Source organism: Copadichromis virginalis, linkage group LG15, assembly GCF_057382275.1.
Source record: "Copadichromis virginalis isolate Kocher_CV1m ecotype Utaka linkage group LG15, C_Virginalis_male_GT1.1, whole genome shotgun sequence".
Classification (NCBI taxonomy): domain Eukaryota; kingdom Metazoa; phylum Chordata; class Actinopteri; order Cichliformes; family Cichlidae; genus Copadichromis; species Copadichromis virginalis.
Window position 1 is genome coordinate 13,366,342 of NC_140632.1, and position 19,389 is coordinate 13,385,730.

The 19,389-nt window shown below is 40.4% G+C and overlaps 1 protein-coding gene across 2 annotated transcripts in view; it reads left to right on the forward strand.

The window, feature by feature from the left end:
- Positions 1–19,389, forward strand: part of eva1aa (eva-1 homolog A, regulator of programmed cell death a) — a 73,122-nt gene that overhangs the window by 37,861 nt on the left and 15,872 nt on the right. The window contains exon 1 of one of the 2 annotated variants that reach the window (XM_085432015.1): positions 7,391–7,458. The exons of the other annotated variant lie outside the window; for it this stretch is intronic. The gene's annotated coding sequence lies outside the window, so the exon portion shown is untranslated. Of the gene's footprint in view, positions 1–7,390; positions 7,459–19,389 lie in introns of those variants that run through there. 2 annotated transcript variants of the gene reach the window in all.

A 19,389-nucleotide genomic window follows, 5' to 3' on the forward strand; every position in this document is an offset into this window, starting at 1 on the left:
TTGTACAAATATTTTATTATTCCACTTAAGTAGGTTCCATAGTGTGTCCACACTGTATATTCATGGCTTAAGGAAACAAAGAATTCCTTGACTATGTATTCACCTGAATGCACTTCCAGCAGAGGTGTGCTCTGCTACAGCTGGCCTAATGCAAATGTACCAAGTACGGCATCAACAACTTATCCACGCCCAAACTTTACCCTTAAATACCTCCTAGGTAACGTCAGACGACTCTGGCTCTTATTGCACGATTATGCCATTTTACACCTTATAACTAACCCCACACATTGAGTATTTTATGAGGGTAATACAACCAGTAAACCTGGAAAATGTGATCTGTATTGCGTCTGAGTTTAGTGAGCGGAGAAGTGAGCACAAAGGCCGTAGAGGCAGCTCTAAATGCTCCCCAGCCTTGTAACACAAGCCTGACTCTGCAGAAACCCCGTGATAACTGCCACAATTGGCACACTCATGAACACTGCAGCGAGAAAACACAAAGCACGTGACCTGGCCTGACCGGTGTGGGTGTGTTGCCTTAATAGTAGTTGTTGTGGGTTTAGCCAATAGCCATATATGGCATTGGTTTTGACTAGTATAACATCATCTTTGCTGACCTTTTTTGTCCCTTCAACACACCACTAATCTACAGTAGCTTGTGAAGTCACAGACTAATGTAAAAAGTATTCTTTGGAAGAGGATGAAGAACATGTGAGGAGTTTCTTGTAGTCTGCTGACACTAGAGCTTGCGGGTTTCATGTTTTGCCAACATGTTCAGTCAGCTGATGTCTGGCTTACACCATGTCTTTCTGACTCACAGCATCTGGTGTCTGCTGTCACTCTAGAGTGCACAAGCATTGAACGATGTATGTGATTTACCAGGTATACAGTACTGTGCAAAAGTCTTGAGCCATTGTTCATATCTTTATATTTTGCTAGGAAATGGAAACTAGCAGTGCAAACATACATGAAAAGACGATAAGTGGGGCAAAACCAGAATTTTTTTCATTTCGGACAAGCTTGAAAGTCAGTTTGGCACGACCATCTTTATTCTTCAACACAGAACAACCTCTCTTAGGCAGACTTTCTTCTAATGTCTTCAAGTAGTCTTCAGGACTCCAGACTTTTGGAAGGACATTCAAAGCTCTTGTTTGGATGTCGGCTGCCTTTTGTACCGTTTTCCGTCAAGATGGTCCCACAGCTCTCTGGGGAGGCCAATCCGTGATAAATAAACATCGACACACACATCTGAGCACACATGAAGAAAAGGTGTTACATTTTCTGTTAAAGTTCTCATAGTTTCTATGACTTTTCTTTCCCCCTTTTGCCTTTGGTTTCGTTCCCTCTCACCAGTCACAGATGTTTCAACAACTCAAAGAAAACAATCAAGCACTTTCACTGGGTACAGTGGGGCAAAAAAGTATTTAGTCAGCCACCAATTGTGCAAGTTCCCCCACCTAAAATGATGACAGAGGTCAGTAATTTGCACCAGAGGTACACTTCAACTGTGAGAGACAGAATGTGAAAAAAAAATCCATGAATCCACATGGTAGGATTTGTAAAGAATTTATTCGTAAATCAGGGTGGAAAATAAGTATTTGGTCAATAACAAAAATACAACTCAATACTTTGTAACATAACCTTTGTTGGCAATAACAGAGGTCAAACGTTTACTATAGGTCTTTACCAGGTTTGCACACACAGTAGCTGGTATTTTGGCCCATTCCTCCATGCAGATCTTCTCGAGAGCAGTGATGTTTTGGGGCTGTCGCCGAGCAACACGGACTTTCAACTCCCGCCACAGATTTTCTATGGGGTTGAGGTCTGGAGACTGGCTAGGCCACTCCAGGACTTTCAAATGCTTCTTACGGAGCCACTCCTTTGTTGCCCGGGCGGTGTGTTTTGGATCATTGTCATGTTGGAGGACCCAGCCTCGTTTCATCTTCAAAGTTCTCACTGATGGAAGGAGGTTTTGGCTCAAAATCTCACGATACATGGCCCCATTCATTCTGTCCTTAACACGGATCAGTCGTCCTGTCCCCTTGGCAGAAAAACAGCCCCATAGCATGATGTTTCCACCCCCATGCTTCACAGTAGGTATGGTGTTCTTGGGATGCAACTCAGTATTCTTCTTCCTCCAAACACGACGAGTTGAGTTTAGACCAAAAAGTTCTACTTTGGTTTCATCTGACCACATGACATTCTCCCAATCCTCTGCTGTATCATCCATGTGCTCTCTGGCAAACTTCAGACGGGCCTGGACATGCACTGGCTTCAGCAGCGGAACACGTCTGGCACTGCGGGATTTGATTCCCTGCCGTTGTAGTGTGTTACTGATGGTGACCTTTGTTACTTTGGTCCCAGCTCTCTGCAGGTCATTCACCAGGTCCCCCCGTGTGGTTCTGGGATCTTTGCTCACCGTTCTCATGATCATTTTGACCCCACGGGATGAGATCTTGCGTGGAGCCCCAGATCGAGGGAGACTATCAGTGGTCTTGTATGTCTTCCATTTTCTGATGATTGCTCCCACCGTTGATTTTTTCACACCAAGCTGCTTGCCTATTGTAGATTCACTCTTCCCAGTCTGGTGCAGGTCTACAATACTTTTCCTGGTGTCCTTCGAAAGCTCTTTGGTCTTGGCCATGACGGAGTTTGGAGTCTGACTGTTTGAGGCTGTGGACAGGTGTCTTTTATACAGATGTTGAGTTCAAACAGGTGCCATTCATACAGGTAACGAGTGGGGGACAGAAAAGCTTCTTACAGAAGACATTACAGGTCTGTGAGAGCCAGAGATTTTCCTTGTTTGAGGTGACCAAATACTTATTTTCCACCCTAATTTACGAATAAATTCTTTACAAATCCTACCATGTGAATTCATGGATTTTTTTTTCACATTCTGTCTCTCACAGTTGAAGTGTACCTCTGGTGCAAATTACTGACCTCTGTCATCATTTTAAGTGGGGGAACTTGCACAATCGGTGGCTGACTAAATACTTTTTTGCCCCACTGTATGTCTGGCACTGTCAGTGTCTTTTCCCTCTTTCCTTTGTCATATTCCCACATTTCTGCCACCCTCATTGCTTTTCAAAGCCTCAAGGCCTCTGTTTTTGGCAGTCGCCACCATGAGCCACCATTTCAAATAAGATGTGACAAGCAAGAGGTGGCTCTGACTATGACATTGCATGCTTATTGGCTAATGTCAACTAATGAGCATGCACTGGATAACCCACCTTTCAGAAACTTAGAATAACCAAAATTTCACCAAAATGAGTGACTGAGCCATTAAAGTGTTTAATGGTCAAGCCAGAAGTGCTGTTGTCCTATAGACTTTTCTAGAACCCCTAGTGGCTAGAATGCAGGTTTAAGGCACTAGACCCATGTTATGTACATCTACCTTTTATTACCATAAGAGGTTACAGAGTGTCTCTTTGTGAAAAAATTGTAACTTCTAAAAGATGGACATCTCATGGAGGTCTGAAAACTGAAGCCAAAGTACAAGGGCCTTCAAAAAAAACAAAACCCTGAAACCCAACTCTACAAAAGTCTGTGAGGAAACAAACCCCATAGACCTTTGTATGGTCTATGGTTTTGTTTTTTTTTGCTATTTTTAAATCTTTCTAATGTGCACTCTGTAAATGACGGTCTTATTTAAAGTCAAATCAACAATGAAGCGGGTGTATTCTTTAGGGCGAGTCCGACTTGTGATTGAGAAGTACCTTTTGAGCCTGTCAAGCACAAACACATTCAGTTTAAAAAAAGAACATGACCACAATGCTTAATTCAAGGTTTCAAGTGTTGGCAGCAACCATCTTTTGTATACAATCCGTAGAAGAAATATGAATTTTGACTTTGGGAATGCTTGGTTTACACTATATTCAAAGTATTCAAAAGCAATCAACTGAACTGCCACAAGCTTCAGCTGTAAACATTGTTTTTCTGCCCAGAATATGTCATATTACCGAAGCTGCATGCCACATAATCAGAATGTGTTTAAAGGAAAAGTCAATTGCTACTTAAACTCTAGAGCCTTTAATTTATCCGATGCAAGATAAAAAGAAAAAACTAAAACAGAGAGAAACAGCCTTTTTTTTAATTAAAAAGCAAGATTATTAAAGAAAACCATGAATAAACAGGAGTCATTACAGCAACTGATGTGGCACTTATAAAGTGTCTTAAACTAGATATTAAGAAAGCACCCAGTCTGCCAGGCGAAATGCACTTAAGCAAAGCTAAACTTCACTAACCCACAAATTTGCCCGGTTACAGTCAGAAGTGAAAAAGAGCGAAAACGCCTTTGTTCTTTCACTGTGTCGCTTAAAACTGTAAAAAGAAAAAGAATCCTTTATGACGCAAAACTTTGTATCTGAGACCAACATCCATGACCGAGGCAAATTAAGAGCATTGTCAGAGCTCAGCCATTATGTTTTTCCCCTCAGTGCTGCAGTGTTTTCTATCCAAAGCTATTCACTATGGCTGGTACCAAAAAAGCCCCTTAAATTAAAACAGAAGGAGAAAAAAAAAGTAGCAAAGCGGAAGCTGGACTGTGAGCCAGCCAGACGCTTTGATCCCACTACAGACTGCTTAGTAAACATGGCGGGGAAGAAGCAAGATACAGACAGAGATAGCACAGGTGACTTGATAGACCTTACAGTTAGCGCTCACCGGGTCAGGTTAACTCTTTTGTAACCTCTGAGGCATTCAACAGCTCTGTTTGCACATGTCTGTATATGCGTAATGATCTGTTAACCCAAACACAAGATAAACCCAAACGGTGATAATACTGTGCATTGTTTCTGTGATGTAGTTTGTAGGGCATTGATTAGGCCCAGAATCAGAGGGAAACATACACATAGTCACTACTTCAGAAAGATTCTTCATGTGAAACAAAGCATTACCTCAGAGGTATGTAAGACTGTATATTGACTGTTTTATTACTAGATTCTAGTAATGATTAATGGTAATCCTTTTCTCTATATGATGTTTTGCCCATTTAGCTTCATTGTTCAGACTTTTACATTACAAGTTTATCCTAAACCAGATTTTTATACCAGTTTCATACAAATTGGTCACATAAAAGTCGTGACTATTCGATTTAGTTATAAGGGGTTTTTCTGATGAGCATTTTGGGGTCTGTCGCTCCGCTGCCACTTATGTCCCTGTAACTGTTCCAGCCCCCAAACATATGAAGCTCTTTCCAGAGTGAAGGAATGTTTTGCATTTAGCTGCGGGCTGTTTACCTCCTTTACAAATGAAGGAAAATCGAAGCATGCAGTGAAGTTAACATTCATACAGTCACACATTTGCATGGATGTAAGGACAAATTCAGATAAAATATACAAAACTGTACACACTAACACAAACGTCTGCCCCCTTCCTGTGGTCTTTTTGCTTGGTGTTCACAAATGAGCAACTGCTTCTTTGTTGGGCTGGAAACTGCAAAATAAGCAAAGCTCCGGACGAGAATTTGCTGCCAACTTTGTCGGCTTCACACATTCGTTAAATGGTGCACACTACTGTTTTCGTGTCATTGTGTGCCCATGGCAAAAACTACTCTCTGCTTTTTCTGTGAGATCCATACTTCTTGTTTTCATTTGTGTGAGGAGGGTTGAATCAGATGTGTTGGGGGGGGAGCAGGCTAATGCTTTCCAGTCTGTGGCTGGTTTCAGTTTTCTTTCTGTGGTGGACAAAGACAGAGAAGAAGAGAGAGAAGGCAGAATATTTGTAAACGGAGGGGGCAGTCTTGGGTGGGGGGATTCAAAGAGAGTAATTCCCAGGATATCTTAAGCTGGAAATAAAGTGTAAATTCAAATGTTTACAAGAAACAAATTAAAATTCAAATGTATTTTCTAGTTAATGCATATTTACTTTCATATTTTTTGGTTTGCTAGTATTTTGAGAATATGATTATCATATCTTGTCAAGTTTTTGTCCAGTACTATGTAAAACTACATCCAAAAGTCCTCAGTCACCCATCATTTCTTTATATTTTCCTTCCAAAGAGCCAGGCTGTCAAGGTCTTTCAAAGTTGCCCTTGGACATTGGTTGCTTTTCCCCTCATTTTTTGTCAACACGGTAATTCCCAAAGAGCTTTTAGCCAAAAACTTGGCATAGTGTTAGCCTGAATAGAAAAACACACAATGGATCGCTATCAGTCATGGATTGGCCTCCCCAGAGCCTGCATCTCAACGTTACTGAAGCAGTGTAGGGTCATCTTGACTTGACAGAGAACAGAACAAAAACAAGCCAACATGCAATGACGAGCTTTGAATGTCCTTCAAGAAGGACATTAGATTTCTTAAGAAGCAAATGCATGCCCCACAGTTCTTAGAGTTCAAAGATGCACCCAAGGATTTAGAGATATTATTATCAGTTAAGTTTAAAGAGAAGTTTTTCTTAAACACACTCATTATATTGGTTTCTGTCAAAAGGATCTTTTTTCTAAAGATCATGAATCTTCTAATGTTTCTCCTGAGAGGTTATGAATGAGCACAGTGATCTGCTTTCCAAATCTCAGCAACAAGCTGCTTAGTTGGTACAACTTCCTGTCAGGAAACCAAAATAATGGGAAAAAATGCTTTCATGTTACACAAATGATCAGTATGGACAAACCGCTGACAAATCTATCTTGTCTAATGGAACGTATGATCTTACTGCCCAGCCCTGCAGCCGTGCATGTCTGTTTACATGCAGCCTGGAGCCGCATCTTCCATCTCTGGCACACCGCATTCCCAGTTTTCCAGCCTAAGTTGAATGAAATTTTCAGCTCATTCCCCGGAGCCTCACTCGAACTTTTCATTGCTTCTCTTACTTTCTCTCGTTCTCAGACAGCCCTCCTCCTCTCCTGCCTGCTCCTTCCCTCCCCTTTGTACCTCTTCTCTGACTGCTCGCTCACACAGCAGTGGGCTGTGTAGGTGGACACTACACATGTCCCTTGTCTTTCTCTCCTTCCCTCTCTGAGGCACACACTCTCTCTCTCCCTCCCTCACCACCTCATTCTCTCTCTTGCTCTCTCCTGCTGTCACATTCCAGTTGTCTAAAGCCAGGTTTAACTTTCTTTCTCACTGAGTGTAGGAAGGAAGGCTAAACCAAAAAGAACCCAGGCATTAGCAGAGCCTTAGTCTTTCCGGATGAGAAGAAGAAAAGACGAGGAAACTCTCTTCATACTCCATTTGGCTTAAAAAGGGGGAGTCACCCAAAAGAAGCATACCTTCTTAAAGGGGCTATTTTTTTTCCTCCCTCCTTCCTTTCTTTGCCTTTTTTGGGCCATGCTCTCTCATTCTGTTTAGACCCACAGCGGACTATTCACGTGAGCGCTTGTTTTTACGGCAAAGCCAGTTCTAGTTCTTTTGCCGGGACAGAGAGGAGGCGGATTGGGGGGGGGGAGTGTTTGACAGAGACATACGCTCAAAGAGAAAGCTGCCGCTTGGACCCGCAAAGGATTTTCCGTTCAGCGATGTGTGTGTAAGTGTCACCTGGTCTCCTGTCTGAACACGCTTTTAAATCTCTTCGCTGTACTCTGGTCACTTTTGCCTCAGACTTGGAAACAAGCATGTGATCTGAGATGCAATTTGTAATAGTTAAAGAGTTTTAAAGTGTACTGTACTGAACTCTAAACCAAAGTAAATAGTGGTTATGTTTCACATCCACAGCATATCATGTGTTGCATATCCCTTGGACTCCCTGTGGCTTCCAAATCCTCATCTGTGTTAAAGTTTTACATTCTGAACTTCAAATGTTTTATGTCCTTTTGTGTCTGCTTATTTTGCTTTTGCCTTTTGCAGAGGAATGTTATTGCTGTTTTAGCTCTTGCAGTTAAGGATTTGAGAATGTATGAAGGGATACAATAGTGTGAGACTGAGTGCCAAGCATTTGGAACTTAAGACAGCAGTCTGTCTTAAGATGGCTGTGAAATGTGAAGAAACAAGTTAGCTAGATTAGATTTGTAGACATAAGCTTAGATAAACATCATAAGATCACTTAGTTATAAAATACGTGTGTCTCAGTCTGTACTGGTACCTTTAATAGAGGGACTGAAACTCTGTTTTCAGGTTTTCCTTTTGTGTGTGGGTTTCTATGGACGGTCAGTGTTTTCGTCAATGAACAGAATCTGTTAGCAGTTAGACTCCACTGTAATTAAGCACAGGATGCATAATACTGTAAAGAAAGTACTGACTTGTTGTTACACATGCCAAAAGGTTACTGCTGACTCAGAGTGGGTAGTGGCATGAACTCCCCAAACATAGGCCACCTTAACTCCAAAACTCTATAAGATCACTTTCTTTCTCATGCATGTAGCTAACAGTTATTTTCCATTTGAAAGATCATTTTTATGTATTAATTGATAAGTTTGGTTAGAGACTGGTTGGCAACAACCAGGCAAACTCAGGTTGCTAGGAAAATGATGTATCCCCAAATGGTTGCCGGGTGGCTGCTGCAGATTTTGGTCTATTGTTGGGTGAAACCAGTCAAGAAAAGTATGTTGCATCAAAAGCTTCCTTTTGCTGTGGCAGATTGCCACAGTCACACATAGTTTGCACTGAAGTCACTAATTTGTATGTAAACTCTTGCCATCTACTCACAAGCTTTAAAGCTGAAGCCAATAAGTGTTCACACAACATTTACTTTAAAAATAAACCCTCTGCGTTTCTGTTCTATTTCTGTTTCTGTTGCGTCTCACATTTTAGAGTTTCACCAGCAGTTGCAAGTAGCTGGTGAGTGTTTGCTGGCAAGTCAGCTTCTTTCATACAAACTATGCCATCTTAATGTACTAGCAAGCAAAGTGATCTCCAGCAATTGCTCATCGACTAATGGGGAATGCCTAGCAAACAGGGCTTGCCTTGAGGTTATGACTAGATGATGTGTTCAGATCAAATTAAGATAAAGGGACCAAGCTTTAACATTTGTAAACCTATTAACAGCATAATTTTCTGCTGATCGTGTAGAAAATAAGTCATTTTATCAGTAATCTTTTGTGTATTTCTCCCGTAAGTCGGTTTAACTAATAGAAAAACATGAACCAGTATAGTGAGAGGGCTGGTTGGCTCTCTTATGGTCACTGCAAAAGATTTTTTAAGTGATCTATTTTATCCAGTGATAAAATATTTCCAACCTGATGGAAATTGCTAATAATTTCTCTATAGGGAACCAGGGTCACTGAATGGTTTGATAAGTATGATAATGACTCAGCAGTCTCCAGCACTATTATAAAGACTCCAACTACTGTAATCCAACACTCACTCCTATGTCATCTAATGACACTTAGTCAGCAACCATTTCACATCATAGTTTACCGCATGGCCGGAAAGAGCTAGCCACAAAAGATACTCCTTTACCTTCATTTTCAATCATCTTGAAGAACATTAACCAACAAAACTTTTAAAAAGGGGGCTAAAAGGCAAAACAGCAGATGGCAAACTTCTCATTAGTTTCCTTAGCATGGAAAATAAAGACACACCGTGTGACAATAGGAACCTGAAAGCAAAGCTGGACCAGAATTTTCAGTCTTGTCACATTTTTCTTACATTTCTTTAATGATAAACTAGAAAACATGTTTAATGTTTAAACCACTGGTACAATTTAAGCAAGTCTTCCTGCACTTCAACCCGTGTGTTTTTACAGAAGCCTGCTTTCAACACAAATGTGGGTTTAACTCCCAGCAGTGCGTGCACAACACCCGAACGCACACGTCACCCTTCGGAAACAGGCCTGAGAAAACCAGCGAGCTGCTAAGAGCACACAATGGTGCAGTCAGTTCCTGGATGCCAAAATGACCAGACTGTTTAGCTGGCTTCCAAATTGTCGGTGTGTGTGTCTCTGTGTGTTTGTGTATATGTGTTTGTGTGTGTTTTACTGTCTGTTGTGACCACGTGTATGCAGCAATTTGCGCTCATTCCTCCATGTTTGAGCTACTTTAAATGTGTTAGCCTGTGAGTGTGTGCTGTGTCCACACCTCTCCCTGCCAGTCAAGTTTCCCTCTAATTGACGCGTTGCTGTTCCCCCGTAGCGCCAGTTTGCAGTGCCGTCCTGGTCCCTCCCAAACCACAAGGGACTCTTTGTTTGTAATTTATGAATTAGTGTGTGGTTTGGGTTACGAGAAGAGAGGGCAGGCCAGAGGCTAAGGCACAGGAACGGCAGCAGGTCTACTTGATTAGCTCAATGCTAACCCGATTTTGTTTATTATTCCAAATTATTACTTTGGAAGTCCTGCATAGAAAGAAGGAAAGCTCAAGATGACAGTAGACATGATTAATGGAGAAGAAAATGAATGGGCTTCTCTGTCTCTTTCCCTCTGCTTTTCTTTGTGTGTCTTTTGCGCCCACAGATGTGACTTCACGTTTGACAATGCCGTGATAATCTTTTTAAATCTGTGTCCAGCCATCAGATAAGGCTGGCGGCTCAGTTGTAAAAACAGTGCATACATAAAGCCTTCTCTTCATCTTCATAGTTTCATATATACAGCTTCATACTGAGCTGCCTGGAGCACTCTTTCCACCATCCGTTCACCCCCCTTGTCTCTTTTTCATCAAGTGGTTATATTTACTTTGTCTAGTCTGAATGGAACCTGGCACAGTATTATGCTTTGGCCTGGTCCTTCTTTTCACAAAATAGCAAAGCCCTTTCCAACCTCATCTTCTTTTTTTTACACTTGATTTGATTTTTATCCCTTTCTCCCTGTTCTCTGTTTTTGAAACTCAGCATGCATTCCTAATGGCTTCAGCTCTCCTAGAGAGATGTTTTCATTTTTTCCCCCCCTTCCTTCCTACTGACCTTCCTTCCTTCCCTCTTTCCTTCCAGGATGAGGCTTGAAAAAAAAGTGAAAGACATTTGAAGGGGGGTGAGGAGGTCCTCTGATTGCCAAAGCAGATGCCCCACTCAACCCCAAAACAAAAAAAGTTCCTGACATTCTTCAGCACGTGCAGCTGCTTGCAGGCCAGGCTGGGGTTCTTCTGCCCCCCACATCCCACCCAATACTTCCCCACCAGCATCTTGGTCTATATATCATCATCACGTTAACTGTGTAGCCTTAGCTCAAGCTGCTTCTCACTTTTATTTTCTATTTTTTATTATCTCCAGAGTCCAGAGCATCTGCCATGACTTAACCCATACTTCAAATCTAAATACCAGGGACCCCCACTCTCAAATTTTATATACTACAGTTTCACTGATAACAAGCTGACTTTACAAACTAATAATCATGTTAAAGGTTTGATAGTTCTGCTTCCAAAAGGTACAAGAATCTTTTCTTTTGTCTCGGGCCAGTTCTTTGTACTATGAAATCAGTGGCAGTTGTAGCAGACTTCTTTAGTCTTCTCCTGGGGGAATAGTGTTTTATCACTCCTCTGATGTCCAGGTTATTGCCTGGACTGGTCCAGGATAAAGGGATTTGAGGAGCTCATAGCTTTTGAGAGTAATTTATTTCCCACTGAGATTGTGAGGGTAAGTCCTCGGGATCGTGGCAGAATTAAAAGGTCAACAAGGTGAGAAAAGGAAAAAAAGCGCCCTAGCCCGGTGCACTTGGGCGCACAGAAGTTAACACTTGAAGATCTGAAACACACCAAGACACATGCACTTGTAGTCTATTGCCATGTGAACATGCAGCAATGAGAGTGATGCACTGGTCACGGTGCAAGAGAAACAAAGTAAGATGAGCATTTATTCTATTCCCATTCACTTTTATATTGTTTAAACACTCTTTTGTTAGTTCATTTAGATATTTAAGTTTACCCGTTCATACTAATTGGTGTAGAAAGTGTCACACTTGCTGATCTAACTAAAGTAACTCTTAACAATGTCATGGCAGAGAACCTCTTGAAAGAATTAATTCAGCAGAGCTTTTTGCCTTTTAGTTGACCTTTAGCAGGTCACGCTTACCCAAATTAATATACTCTAGAGGGGAATCTGGTAAAGATCAAGGACACTGCACTTCACAGCGAGAATGTGTCCCTAAATATGTTGGCCACGTTCATAGTAGACTGGAGAAATGAAGAGCATTGTACTGTTAGCTTTGTCTACTCATGTCAGTGTTTTACGTGTATACAAGACGTGGGTCAGCCAATATCTGCCAATGATAGCTCTTTCTTCGTCTACCCCCCCCATCCCCAGCTCACCCTGCCTCACCCCACCTCACCCCGCCTCATCCCCATTAAACTCAATTTGTTCTGAGACTTGAGGATCACTTTGAGCCCAGAAGCATGTGCTGCATGAGCAAAGCGATGCAGGGAAATGTATTTTAGAAAGTTTAGTGGTAACACTGTAAAAAAAAAAAAGAAGAAGAAGAAGAAGAGAAGTAAAAAGAAAAGAAAAAAATAACTGCTTGAAGATGGGCCAAATAAAAGGCACTATCACAAATGCTTTTTAAACAGTTAATCAAAAATGTAGTTTGAGCGTGTGGTGTGTGCTCTGTAAGGTTTTGCAAAGTTACAGTACTTCTTATGATCTAACTCTTATATGTTTTAACTTTTATTTTGTTTTCTTATATGTTCTTTTATGTTTTGTGCCTGGTTAAGTCCTTATTAGATGTCAGCAGACTTTCAAAAAGCCCAAACGCTCCTCAGAAATCTACTGAGACCTCCAATCAAGGTTAAAATATGCAGCAGGATTACAGGGAACAGATTTAATGAAGACCCAGCATCTCAGTGAAGAGAATTTAAGATGAAGTTTGTTTTATCTAAACATGTGTTTTAACTCAGGACACATGTGATAGGTTTCAATATACAGTAAACATGTGTTGTGGATTGTGTTGCCTTGGTAGTTTTATCGCTGTTGTAGTTCAGGTTTTAGAAATTAGCAGACATGCTTAATGATGCCTTGAGATTTTACAGCCCAGGGTTTTCAAATGAAGCATTGAATGACTATCTACAGATGTGTTTTAGGTTTTCTTAGACTGGAGAACATCTGCTGCTACATAAATGTGTGCTTGTAATTTAAGATAACGCCTGAACTTTGGGGCTAATTTTTTTATGGTATTTCTGGATGAACTGTAAGATTTGTTGGAAATATTTAACAAGTAACAAAAAATATAATAATGTTGGAGTTATAGTGCATTTTATAATTTTTTTTAAATTCGGTCATCCCGTGTGAGGACTGTTTATACAATCATATTGCATTAGTACGTATTAAAAAGCAAACATTTTTTCTGGCCTTGCATTGAAGTCTATAACCTTTGAGTTTAGCATGATGTTCTCAACCTGACATCAGGACACTATTTATGCCACAAATCTGCTCAGAGATTGCATTGAAAAATCTTTTCAAATAGCACGGACATCATATGAGCTGTCCTAGTTCTGGCATGAGAGAATTGCTGTGATAATTATCTGAAACAATCTGCAGGACACAGAGCTCAAGTAGAAATGCGATGCCTCAAACAGCCGGGGTCAGTCCACTTATCACTTGTCCTGTGTGGAGGGTGGCTCTGCTGTAAACAATATTGACCTTTAATTGTTGTTTTCAGGGTCAAAGGTTATCTCTTATCAGCTTCTGTCACACACAGTATAAGGATATGCTGAAGGAAATAATCTTAACAGAATACGTCTCAAGGAATTCAGGTGTCGTTATTCTCCAGACGTCCAACTTCTTTTCTGTCTACTGTTTACAGAGCAGTATAATAAATACGTCTGAATCACAGGGTAGTTCAGGTTTTTGCTTTGTATTTTTGTAGTTTGCGTCGTCATCATTTTTGTCTATTAACATAATACTGATAACTTTAATCAGAATGAATGCATCAGCAACACAAAGCTGGGCTGAGTATAGTGTTAATAAATCCACATGGTAGCCATTGTTGCTTGTGTCCAGATCTGTGGCAGCATTTCTGTTGCACTAGCTTTCAGTATTATTTCAAGAAAAGAAAGTATAGTTTTTACAGCCTCTCCTGCCCACTCCTAAAATAGGCATAATTACACCAGCAATTTAAAAACATGGAGCTACAATACTGGTTACAGTTGGTTCGTCCTTGGGAAGAAAAAGGTGCATTTCTGTTGTTTGTAAAAAGAAAAGAAAAAGAAATTAAAGTTAATTACTGAGCCTCAGTGGTGTTTTTGACTGTACCAAATAAGCCAGACTGGTGAAATCCAGTCTTTCGCCTAACCTAGGGTTCCTTGTTTCAGGTAAGTGATGACCATCTAAAGGTGAGAGTGGTGTTGATACCTTCATCCAGTGCTCTGTGAGATGTAGTATTAACTTACACCTTTGATTGCCATTTCAAATTCATTTTCTTTACCATTTATTTAACTTCTGGTGCCTCTTCAAGAATAGATTTTAATCTCAATCACACTTTCATATGAATAAATAAAGGATAATGGGGTTGATTTTAGATGCAACACTTGACAGCAATATTATTGCTTGTAGGCTTAAAATATATTTTCACTATTTGGGACGTATCCCAAAGTCTTTCTTAAATAGCCTACAGGCTCTGAGGCTCAGCCTAGCCCAGTACAGTAGAACCATGCTGCGCTGTTATTTAAAAATCTGCCACAGAACTCCAGCACTCTGATCTTGAGCCAGAACCCGCTGATCTACGCTCCAAACACCACCATGGCCTCACTCTTCCTTTCCCTTCCAGCTGAGGATGAAGGGATGATGGAAGGAGGGATGGTGAGAGAAAAAGAGGGAGGGAGGCATTCTCTTTCTGGCCTTCTTTGGCATGCTTTTTTTCTCCTCTTTTCCCAGCAGCCCATCTGTTTCCTGTCTGCAACATGACACCAGTGCCCGATTAGGTTCTGCTACTCTTGAGGTGTGTGTGTGTGTGTGCGCGCGTGTGCTATTGGAGGGATTATGATTGGCTGCCATACACCTAGTCATTTATGTTGGTACAAACTGGCCCATGTGGTTGCATGTGATCCAAGTGTGATATAATAGCATCGCTAAAAATGTGTGGGAACCTCTGACTTCTGTCACTGAATCGTATTGAGCATGCTCAGTGGCTGATATATTGTGGTAATGCATTATTCTACTCTTTTCACGCTTGTTTTCATTAAAAAGTGAGAATGTTCTTCAGATAAAAATATCAGTACACTGAGCACTCTGTGCAGAAAAGAAATGCACATTTTGAGCTGTCATTCAGGTATATGCTGTGGCTAAAATGGCTGTTTTCTTAATCTGGCCAGTGTTTGGATCTTGGCTCTTATAACAGTAACAGAGCTGTGTGGATTAGCCGAGATAATCCCCACTCTGTTCTTCTTCACCCTCTATGGCAGCAAAACTGGGAAAGTGAAAATGTATCAAATGGACATCTTGTACATCAGCTCAAAGTACCCTTCCCTTTTTGTTGCATGTCTTTCCCTTTTTCACTGGTTTTTCTCTGTCTAACCCTGTCTGATGGGGATTTTCCACCCTTAGGCCCGCACTGAAAAGCTGGATGCTCCGCTCTCCTACTGTGTTTGTTTTTAATTGACGCACATAAAGACGTCCGTCAGCTAAGGCCAAGTCATACCTCCAAGTTGTGTTTGGCAAGGCCACAGTGGATGCACTGGATTCAGGGCTCCATAGGTCTAGTTATAGCCTTCCCCAAACCAGACAGACTGTGGGATGCTCCTTTATATAATCCAAGATTTTCGTAGCTGGGCTAATAGAGGGAAACACTCATCAGGTCTCTGTTGTCATAGTCCTTGACACATTAACCCTCTCAAGGCAGGCGTTGCCGATTTGCAACAGTTAAAAACTAACAACCTGATTTCCCCACATACATATTTTATGAGTTTTTTTACTCAGAAGTACCACTGCAGGACTTGGTTGTGCATTAGCAACAAAAAGTTTAATTTGAGCCTGAGAGGGTTAAAATAGAGTGAAGTACCAATTCAGAAGTGTCAAGAAGTTGATTGACTGTAAAGAAGCCGGTGATCAATTTGGTAAAGCGGTGGAGACAGAAAAGCACTAGGATGTGTTGATAAATGAATGAAATAATGTTCTATTATGTAGATACAACAGTAAAAAAATACATTGAGAGAAACATAAAAATGCATTAAAAAATGACAGAGCCTCTTTAAAGTTCTTATAGACGGCCACGTTCTGTGTTTTGATCACAAGATTTCTGCTCTGGCACTGTTAATATGACAGTTGCCCTATAAAGGTCAGGGCTGGTGAGCTCGTGGGTGGTCTTCTACTGCCTAAGAATCCTTTTAAATCTAAACTTTGGCTTCTCATACTGCTGGTAGCTAACGCTACAAGAACATTTAACAAACGTCTACATTAAAATGTCTAAATCATAAAATGTTACTTAAAATTTGTCAAGGCTGTAAAATTAAGAATAAGAAAAAAAACATTATTACTCACTTTAATGAATTCAGATAAACTCATTAGCATATGCTTACTTACATTTAAGCAATAGTTGAAATCCTTCTCACATCTGCTCTTTAAATATGCTTACAGAGCGGTGAGAATGCTAGTGTGGTATAAAGACAGGAAACCAGTCAAAATAACTCTTTTGACTCACCTACCTACAAAGCTAACTCATTAGCATAATGTATGAGAAATGATCAGTTTCTTTTCTCTTCTTGCTTTTCTGTCTCTGCTGTTCTTAAAGGTCAACAGCTCAGTGTGCTCAAAGGATGTTCTTCATTGTGTGTGTATGAGTTAGTGTTAGGTTTTGACCCATGTGTCAGGATATGTTTGTGTCTCCCTTGTGTTAGCATCACACCCCCTGCAGAATCCCTGTTTTGTTGATACACATCTTACTGGTCACAGTGCATTTTCTAACTCTATAAGCCACAGCTTCTTTTTAGCGGTTCTACAACCTTTTGTTACAGGAAAGATTCATAACACAGTGTGAATTAAAATGCACAGATCTTCTCATCTCTGACAAGGAGCTGAAATATTGTTTTCAGTCCTAGTATTTCGTACTGTAAGTTAGGTCAACTGCTTTTTGCTAGTAACTTTAAACTCATAACAAAGCTCGTTTTGAAATAAAGAGAAAATTGATGTTTCATAACTAATATATTTCCACCCAAATACTGACACAACTTTTTTTAGTAAAAACCTCAGACCCTATTGGGGAGATGACTGATAAAATAATAATTGTAATAACTTCCCTTTCTTCTCTTTTTTATTAAAGCAGTGAACATCAGTGCCAGAATTTATTGAAACTTAGCTCACCTCCTGTGCTTACTGTTCTGGACTTTCTACATTAGCTTACAAGAACTGATGTTTGTGATTTAAAATATAAAGATATCCTCCAGCCCCCAGTGTGTTAGGAGTCTTGCCAACTATTGGCTCTACTGTAGCTATTAAAAATACTAATTTGTCTTTTGGATGACTTACAATGTACCCCATTTTGAAGAAACCAAACCTAGATCCTACTGTCTGTAATATCTATATTTTAAATCCCTTTTTAATCTAAGTTCTGTTAAGGATATACTGTTTACTATAGAGACACAGTTTCTACCACTGCTCTCAGTCAGAGCAGTTAAACTACTTCTGAGAGTGTTAAATGACCTGCAGTGCCCTTGGGTGCAGGTGATTTCTCTGTTTTATTATTAAACATCAAGCACTAATTAAGAGGCCACATGGATTTCTGCCTGTATTGGACTCTAATGTCAAATTTGTGATCTGTGGTGCCCCACAGGGTGTGGTTCTGGGACCCCTGTAGTTCATTTTATATCTGTTACGTTTAAGACAGATACATTGAAGACAGTTTTAACATTAGATATCACTTATTCACCATGATGTCCAGCTTTATTTGTCCTTCAGACCATATGTGGTTAATAAGTTAATTATTTATATGACTAATGAGCTGCCTGAAGGCTATCAGTGAAATAAAAATACAGCTCAGTGCAATAGAGTTTCTTGACGCTGGCCCAGACAATGTACCTCTCTTAATCAGGAATAGTAAAGACACCCTCTGTACTATTCCTTTATTTAATTTGGTCAGTATTTAATCTACTAACTGTTAGATTAAATAACCTTAATCTAAAGGGTATTTTCAATCAGTTCCTGCCCTTCAGCGCCCATGTAAAAACAGCTCTTTTAACCTAATTTTATTACGTCTTAGAAATATTAGTGAATTCAGATCCATATTCTCTATAGTGGAGCTGGAGATTCGTTTATGCATTTATTTCATCTTGTATTGACTTCCACAACTCACTGTCAAAAGCCTTCCATAAGACGTATGCGTATACTCTGGCAGTGTCTTTATATGTACGAGTTCTAATCAATGGAGAGTCTGTGCTTTAATTCTTGTACTACTCTGAACTCTGTTTCATTTCTTGTGCAGTTTTTGCCCTGTAGAGTTTTTCTGTGTTGTTTTACATTTGTAGTCTTTTATCTTCTGTCCTCTTCAATTCTCTCTGTCATTTTGGTATTTTCGTAAATGCTTTTCTGTAAAGCACTTTGTGACTCCTGTGTGAAATGCTATATAAATAAATGATGCTTGCTAGCTTGACTGTACACTACAGTACAGAGGGGTACTTTGCTTGAATGTACTCAGTAATTTGCCAACTACAAAGGTCAGTGTACATTGCCCCCTAGGGCAGATAGAACCTTCAGGAACTCCTTCCTCTGTTACTCTGTGTAAACTATTCAGATCCATATTTGTGCTGTAGAATTTGATTGGTGTCTCAACAGAGTTTTATGTGCATTTACCCTCCTCCACAGGCCTGAATGTACATTTGAATTGTGTGTGCGTTTGTCTTTATAAAGAGTATGTCTAAGAGAGAGAGAGAGAGACAAGGATTCAGCTCCCTTTCATCATCTAAGCACATGCTGGCTACATGCTGGATCTCTAACATCCACCAGGCACTTCAACCACGGCAGCAGGTGTTTATTTTAAAGACTGTTGTAAAAGTGTCTCTGGCTGCCTCTGTGTCTGTCACTCCTCTCTCTCTGATGGCCTCTTGTTCTCTGTCTGTCTGCTCTCTCTTACCCCTGAGGCCATGTATATGCATCTGCTTTTAAAGACCGTGATCTAGGTTGACACAGGCAAAACGAGTCAGGAGACACACACACAAATGCAGGCAGCAACACAAATAGATAACCAACTGTACTCAAAAAGCATCTGCAATGGGGATGGAATGCCAAAGCTTTGAGGCCTCATAGGACACGTTTGCATCAACTGAATTTGAGATTGAATACTCCAATTGGAGTAATGCATGTGCTCCCCTGTGAAAATGCCAAGAAAACTAAAAACAAGCAGATAAATGAAATGTTTTTAGCAGTTCTGCTCATCTTTTCCTATCTCGTCTGTCCTCCCTCCTCTTGATCACAAGCAGCTGTTGAGGGCAGTCTGCGATAGAAGTTGCCTCCTAAAATCTATTTTTGGAACTGATTCTAATAATAGTCCATATTAAAATAGTGTCAAAACTCCCCTTAGGTGGGAGACATTTGGCAAGTGTATGGGTGGGGTATAGAGCCTCTACTTTTTGGTATTAACCAAAATTCGCCCATGTACCTATTTAAAAAGGTGTC